The sequence below is a fragment of the Sarcophilus harrisii genome, chromosome X, assembly GCF_902635505.1.
Source record: "Sarcophilus harrisii chromosome X, mSarHar1.11, whole genome shotgun sequence".
In the NCBI taxonomy this organism is placed as follows: Eukaryota; Metazoa; Chordata; class Mammalia; order Dasyuromorphia; family Dasyuridae; genus Sarcophilus; species Sarcophilus harrisii.
The window spans coordinates 34,461,644-34,470,184 of record NC_045432.1 but is presented as its reverse complement, the minus strand read 5'-3'; positions in this window follow the sequence as shown (position 1 = coordinate 34,470,184).

Here is an 8,541-nt window from a genome sequence, read left to right as displayed (position 1 = left end):
TATCTTTAGGTGGTTTCAATGACTAAGGATCATATCTTTGATGTAGAGGAAAAGTGCAAGGCATTTAATTTTACATTTCTAAAATAAGCTAGGTTCTAAGTTCTAAAGGGGCTTCTTCCTTCTAGATCTGTGTCTCAGGTGCCAAGACTTAACTCAAATTCAATATAAAGTAGAGCTATAAGAACAATTAGTATATTGAAAATACAAAATTCACCTAAAGCTTTAGAGAATTTTAATTGTTACATGGTAAGTGCCTGAATTGGAAAATGAATCTTTATCTCAATATCATTAGATTGATGATTCAAATAATATTTCACTTGTAAAATTCTTAATCTAATTTTGGAAATTGTGCTACATTTTTTACTATGCCATCTCTTACTAATCATATTATCATAATGAAAGAATATTATAGGTGTATCTTATAAACTAAATAACCTACCAATTGTAAGACTTCATGGTCTCTATTAATTGTGATTCAAACGATAATTCAAAATGATCCCTCACTATTTTATAGCATTTATAACTATCATCAATAGGATTCATCTTTTTGTCATTTTTTATACTTGTCTTTACCAATGGAATATACTATGTGAAGAGAAAGAAAGGAAAGAGCAGCATTAGTTTGGTTTTATTTCAAGTATGAGTCATAAGCAGTCAGTTACATGACAGGATCTCATGGCCAGGTTCAGAATTAGCCAGGTAGGAAAATTTCGTATTCACCAAAATGGGGATAGGTCATGGGAATCCAACCTTCACCTTCAAAAGGTCATTCTCTGGATTTTCCCAGAGACATTCACCTGCAGCAGTCCTCACACTGCAAGGGATACATAGTGTTTCTTTTGAGCGATGAACCAGCAGGATCAAGACATTTACACCGGGGTTCAAGACTCAGAATAGCAGCAAACTGAAGTCCCAAGAAACTCTTGTTCAGACAGCAAAATTTCACTAATTATAACTTAAGGCTAGGGAATTATTGTTTTTCCTCATATATTAGCCTCAAAAATCTCATCTAGGATTTTTTTAAACTATCCTTCTCCAACTTGGTCTGCAGATAGAGCCAAAAGGAGAATATCAGACTGTTTCTAGAATAGATTTGGGATAAGACTGGGATAAGATTCCCTCAACAGAGTCCATGTAGACTAGTAGGTCATACCTGGGCACAATTTCCTCAGTGAAGACTATGTTATCATAGGTAGCTTTGGCTTTAGAACTAGAGAATAATTCAACCATAGTCAAGGACTGACTTGGGCACAATCATAATCTTCTTCTGTAAGTGCACAAAGGGGTGCAAGCTAGCAGATGATCAATGTGACTTGAAAGGCAAACTGATTAAAAGCTTCACAAATTGGACAAGTGGCTGTCATGCAAGTTGTCTGAAGTAACTTACTCTTGTTTAATTAAATCTATTATCCCATATGTGATAAAATAATACCTCTTTATGAATTAAAAAGTATAGCTGGTGACAGAAGTGCTGGGAATGAGTGCCTTACTTTCCTCAATCACCCAGACCCAGGAGACCTATTTAGCATCATACTGCTGTTTCTAGTTCATCACAGATTCATACACAGTGAATAGTTGATTCAATAATGGCATTAAAAGATATATAAGTTTCCAAGTGATCCCAAATGGCATCCACTTTACCATTCAAAAATATTATGTCTTCACTTTGGGTGGCAGTGCTATACTTTCGCAATACCCTGTCAATAGAGCTCATCCCAAGGAACCTCACAGACAAAGATGTCCTAAGAGGATTTTACCATGCTTTTTTTCCCACAAGAAGTCATTTATTATTAATATTATTATTATTATTATTATTATTAAATTTTCTAGTTTTTTAAAAACATACTCCAACTCCAACGCTCATATAAAAATATATATTATACTGTAACAGTATTCAAATTGAAAAGAGGAAGAAATTTACTTTAGCAGCTTCTCTTAACCTTCTCACATTTAAAACTTAAGCAAGCATGGGATAATTTAGTCAAATACCTTTTAAACTTATCAATTCATAGAAAGTCATTTTATCTTATCACTCCCTGGCATTTTCATAGTAATCTTCATAGTTTGTTCAGTGTCCACCACATGTCAGGCTTTTTCTATGCTTTGAAAATTGCTTAAGCCTATTTTTAGTAATATTTTAAAATATGCTTAGCCTATATCGTCCCAATTTTGTTAATATTCCATGGCACTCAGAAGAGGTACCTATAAATGGGATAGGATTTTGCTCAATAATATTGCCACAAGATCTGAATAGTATAGCCCTTATCCTTTATACAAGCCAGCCACTGTAGTAAGCACATCATTTAACTGTGTTTCCCAACCCTAGGAAATAGGTATAAATACTTATTCCCTTTGTACATACAAGGAATGAATGGATTCTTTAATTTTCTACCATTACAGTATTTCCAACTCAGTAAATTTTGATTTATAATGACTAGTGGCAAGAACCAAACTTGATTTTGCATAAGGTTCCATTATTTTTAGTTGGCTTATATTTAAAAGATTCATGATGATACCCCCAACTTTCCATTACTGCTTCATGCTTTCTTTGAGTTACCCAAAGACCCAAACCAATTCCTTTAAATAGTCTAAATTACCAACCCTTTAGTATAACTATTGAAACCAGAGCACAGAAATAATTCTTTCTCTATCAATTAATCAACATGCATTTATAAAATATATAATTTATAGTCTTACATTGATTGGGAAAGGAACTCATGTAGCAACTATCAAAAGGGCAATGCTTAAGAATGTTCCTAACACTTGTTAATATTTTGAAAGACTGCTATTTATAAAAACTGATAAATGTATATAACAATTGTTTCAAATTTTCCAATACCTGTGATTTAATTGGTATGGGTTTTATGCCCTTCGGTACATATTAAACTTCCTTCACAAACCAAAATAAATAAATAAATAAATAAAAGAACATGTCTAAATCTTTTCTATTTCAGTGGGATTAAGACCCTCTGAAATTTCCTTTTCAAAACTCCAAAAACCTTTACTTTCACATCCTGAATTTACACCATCAGTGCAAACTCCAATTTTCTTTACACATCCTTTTCTTATTTCTTTATGCAACACTACTCTTTTTTGTACTTAATCTCTCTAGTAAACAAATCCCTTTTTGGTTCTTTAATGGGTACCCATGCACAGTTCATGCCAATATCTTTAAGGGTATTTAGGCAATCTTAGTTACAATCACAGTTTTGTTCTGTTTTATTTTTTATAAGAGACAGACAAATAGAATTTAAAAAATGCAAAACTTCAGCTTTCAATGAATCCCTAGTCATTTTAAAAGGTCCCTTTAAGGAAAAATGTTTTTGGAATGTTGTTTTCATTAAACTCTATAGTTTAATAGTGTCCCATTGACTCATCAAGTCAGTTTATAAAGTCACCAAAATTATAATTTAGAAATAAAATTTCATTATACTTTTTCATAACTTTAGTTTCCAATCTTTTTTTTGTATCTTAGTTTTCAATTAATATCTGTCTTTCCTCTCATTAATCACCAACATGGCCAGTGTTGAAAACAGAAAAAAAGAAGAAATTTGTCCTCTTTTAAGCCTTTTTTTGAAAGTTTATTTTTTGTAGCCTGTTTTCTTTTGGTTGATCATGCCAAAAAAAAAAAAGGGCTTATTTAAAATAGCTGTTAGTTAGGTTTAGCACAAAGCACAAATAGCATAGACAAAACAGACACATATTTCCCATTCTCTTAAAAGATTTTCCTGGTTGCAAAAGGTCCTTTTCTATCTGAAATAAAGAACCCACCATTCCTAAACTTGACTTCATCACTTAAAAAACAGACACACAAAGAACATATAACAAGACACATTAAATCAGGCCTGAACGTCTCCTAAATTTTTCCTCTTACCTGTCTCCTCTCTTAAGTATAGAATTTAAAATCTGTCAGACTAGGATAATCCTTCTGTTTCTTGATTATGTTAAGAATCTTATAAAATCTTATAAAAATTATATATAGATATATAGTTATAGAATATTATAAAAATATAATTTAGTAACAATACAAAATTGCTTTAGTCTAATTTGCCAATTGGATTCACCCATTTTAAATGTACTTTCTATTTAGTCCCTAGAAGAACTGGTTAAAGTTCTATTTCTCTAGACCCCCCCTTTTTTTAAAGTATAATCTCACAAGAAAAAAAAACTGAGATTGATGAAGAATATAACAATAGCAATAGTTCATTTGTTCTAAGCTGATTTGGGGTGAGTATTCCATAAAATTCCATAGCTTTCTATGTAATCAAAAGTTCCATGCTTTGATAAATGTGGAAATATGCTTAGAACAAGTATATTGGATTACTTGCTGTCTAAGAGAGGAGATAGGGAAAGGGAGGGAGAAAAATTTGGACCCCAAGGTTTTTCAAGGGTAAATGTTGAAAACTATCTTTGCATGTATTTTGAAAATAAAAAGCTATTTAAAAAAAAAAGTTCCATGCTTTGGCCAACACAATCCCCTAAACCTTTTGTGTTCTCAAACCAAACTTTACACAACTTGGTAGCTCTTTCTTTAGTCAACCCCCAACAGGGAGTCCACACCTATCCTAACTGAAATCCTATAGGATGCATTCAATGCTCTCCTTATGCCTAACTCCATCTCTCCTTCAAGGCATCCCTGACCAGGAGCTGCAACTGTTTGGGAGAAACTTCCTGGGATAATTCCCAGAGGACTTTTCCTCTGAGAAGTTCTCAACTGAATGTGTTCATTAAAGATTAGCCCCATTAAATATAAAGCAAGGGTGAGCAATTTCTTATCTGCCTAAAACCCATCTACATGGGCATCTTTCCTATACTTAACACTATAATAATCAGTTTTTGTTTTGTTTTGGTAAATTCTCCAATACTTCTAAATCTTAACTTTTGTGCTTAACCTCTGGATACTAAGACTGGTAAACAGGGCCTAAAGGTCAAAATTTATACTTAATAGCCTTTAAAACCTCCTGAAGATTTAGCTCTGATGGTCAACAACTAACAATCCAAAGTAAATATAAGTGAAAATAATCTTTTCCTTTCCTCATATCTGTAAAATTAAACGAGCCTTCTTCAGGTCAGAAGAGGGTAGAACTGCTCCCAGGATTGTCATGTGCCTTGACAGCTTACTGTTGTGGTAGGGAACCTCTCCCCTTAAGGCTGTCAGTTCTACCCCAAATTATTACTCTCTCAAGGTGTTATTAGAATATTAGGGAGAGGAATCTCTCCCTTAAATCCTACACATCAAGTGACTAATCCTAAAATGGGTTCCTTGCCACTCTGAGCCACTGAAAATTCCCACTCAACCAATTTAAGCGATTTCTCTATTGATGACAAAAATTGTTTAATTATTCCTTGTTAAAATAATTTAAAGGCAAAAAAATCTATTTTTAAGCAGCAGGAAGTTTTTGTGGCTAGCTGGCTGAAAATGAGAAACTAGCAATACCACTGCAAAATCTCCCTAGTTTTAACAACCACAGTAAGAAAAATGGAGAAAAAAGAAAACAGTAATCTGTGTTTAAAAAAATTAAAATTATTGCAATAGAATATTTTACAAAAATAGAGGTTATAGATTTAGATAAATTAATCACAAAGTCAAGTAGTTCCTCCTTAGGCCAATTGGGGCTCCTTCTCAGTGAAAATGAATCTAGGGTAAATCAAGACAGACTTACCAATCTTGAGATTTACCTCAGGCTCAGAGAACTGGGGTACAACCTCCCAGGGCTCATGGGGGAGGCATGGGTAAAAATTCAACCCATTTGGGGTCACCGACACAGTGGAGATTAAAATTATCCCCACTACAATAAAAGAGACTGAGGCAGAGGTCTGAGCCAATGACACTTTATTAAAGGCTCCACGGTCCCCTCTAACGAAGTAGACCTCAGATCTTCCTCATGATCTGAGATACCACCTCCATCCAGGGCCCTATTTTTAAATGTCTAGATGTCCAGTCATTCTGGAACAGCCATACTAAATACAGAATAATTTCAGTGAATAAGCAAAATAGTATGTCGGCAGGGTCACAAGTTGGATGGAGCCAGGAATATCTCCATGCAAGATGGACAGGCTTCTCCTTAATTCAGACAGGAGGAAATGGTACCAGTTATCACAGTCAGTGACCTAAGTGGGCATGAGATGGACACCTGCTCCTACTGGACAAGTGATTGGTCCAGAGGTACAAAAATATTGGGGGGGACTTTCCATGTGGTTGTGATCTCTGCCATGCTGGGCTTTGGCCATCATCACAAGGCAAGACAAGGGTGGAGGGTCTTTAGTTAACTTCCTATAGGTAAGCAAATAAGCTTAGAATCTGCAGCTCTGCAATAGTTCTGTGGCCTTATATACAGAACTTTGATATGACTGTATCAAATTGATTAATATTGAGCGGATAGAGTAGGGGTCCAAAATGAATCATTTCTCTCAACCTCAAATGGGGTCATGGAGAATCTGGCATGACTGAACAAATAACTGGGATTTTAACAAACTTACTACATAACTTGTGAAACCATTTTTAATCTTAGGGGTTTTTTCCCACAATTTTTAGTAGCCAACTTTCTCCCACTCTTTCCTTTCCCTCCCTCATTGAGAAGGCAAGAAATTTGGTAAAAGTTACATATTGCGGACAGGAAAAAATTCTCACATTAGTTATATTGTGAAAGAAAACAAAAAAGAAACAAAAAAAATAAAGTAAAAAACCAGTATATTTCTATCTGCATTCAGATTTTGTTATTTCTTTCTCTAGAAATGGACAGTATTTTTCAGAATTATCTTGGATCTTTGTGTTTTTTAGAAGTCATTATAGTTTATCAATGTACAATATGGCTGTTATTTCATGCAATGGTATCCTCATTCTGTTCACTTTTCAGGTTTTCCAGACCAAAATCGAATAGAACATAATCTACAGAGTGTACTGACCGGGTATTCCTCTCTCCCATTCACATTTTACCAATCCTTGGCCTGATTTTTTATATATCTGTCTCAATGATTCTCCAACTTTTTGGTCTCAGGACCCCTTTTCACTGTTAAAAATTATTGAAACCCTCAAAGAATTTTTGTTTATATGTATTGTATCTATCAATATCTATTATATTAGAAATAAAACTGATATATCTTAATTATTTGTTTAAAAGTAACATATTTTCATGAAGAATGACTGTTTTCCAAAAAAAAATAATAAGTGGTATCATTTTACATATTTTTAAAATCCCTTTAATGTCTGGTTTAATAGATGACAGCTGAATTTCCATCTTTTGTTAAATGTTTAAATATTTGAAAAAAATCTATCCTCACACAGATATGTAGTTGAAAAAAGGAATTGCATTTTAAATAACATTTTAGTATTTATTGTTATTAGTTTTGACCTCAAGGACCCTCTGAAAGAGTTTAGGGGACCATACTCTGAGAATCAATGACCTAGTTAATTTGCGTGTGCAGAAAAAAGAAAGCCAACATTTATCAACTTCATATCATAGAAGCAGTATTCGATCTCCAAGAGCACTGAAGTGTACCACTCACCTATGATCCTTTGGGTGTCAGGATGTTGAGGTAATCATACTCAGTTAAAAAAAAAAAGTATATGTCACAAATATAATAGGAATCACTATAGAATACTTTGTACTTACAAATACAACCTAACTGATGACTATGGAATGGTGGGGGAAAAGCTACCTGGCTAAAAGGAGAATTGGAATCCATGATGTTGTTGAAAGATAGGGTAACAATTCAAGAAAATGAGTACCTGCCTCCTGTGGTACTAGGGACCAGAAGACACTGCAACATGGTTTACTTTAATGCTGGCTCTAAGAGAACTTGGCTGAAATGCTGCTTTTACTGTTTAGAATCTGGCACCTTGGGTATCTGACCCAAGCCTCTGTAAAATGAAAGAGTTGGATTAGACAGTGTTTAAGGACCTTTCCAACTCTAGATCTATGTAAGGATGTAAGGAACACAAAGATAAAAATAATATATAATCCTTGTTGTTAAAATGCTAAAAATCGAATTTGGAGACGTGAAGTCCATTACGAAAATGCTTAAATGGTAAAACTTACTACTTATTAGTAATAGTAGTAATTGATTTTGTTTGTTTTTTAATTTTCTGTGCAGCTCCAAAGATGAGATTCCCAGTTTTCCTCATCTTCCAACTGCCCTGCAATATTCATTTGTATTCAGCCCCTCTCATTCTACAGTTTTGAAAACACAGCCAAGGGAAGCCAAGTTATTGCTGCTGGTGCTCCCGACTCCATTTGAGTATGGAGAGAGGAGAGGATGGGAGTCATAGCTGAGAAGAACTTTGGAGGCCAACCTCATTTGACCTAAAGGGAAACTGAGTTTCAGAGAAAACAAAGGACTTGGACAAAGCAACACAACCAATTAGATGTAAAGTGGAATGAGAACTTCATTAAAGTTAAATGCTAAATGGAGGAAGGAAAAGGCCGGGGGCTGCAAAGGAGAAGAGCCGGCGGCCCAACCTGCCGAGGTCACCAGGGCTTAGGGAGCCCAGGAGGGCAGGTTCTGACCTGTAAAGAAGCGGCTCAGAGTTGTTCTTATGGA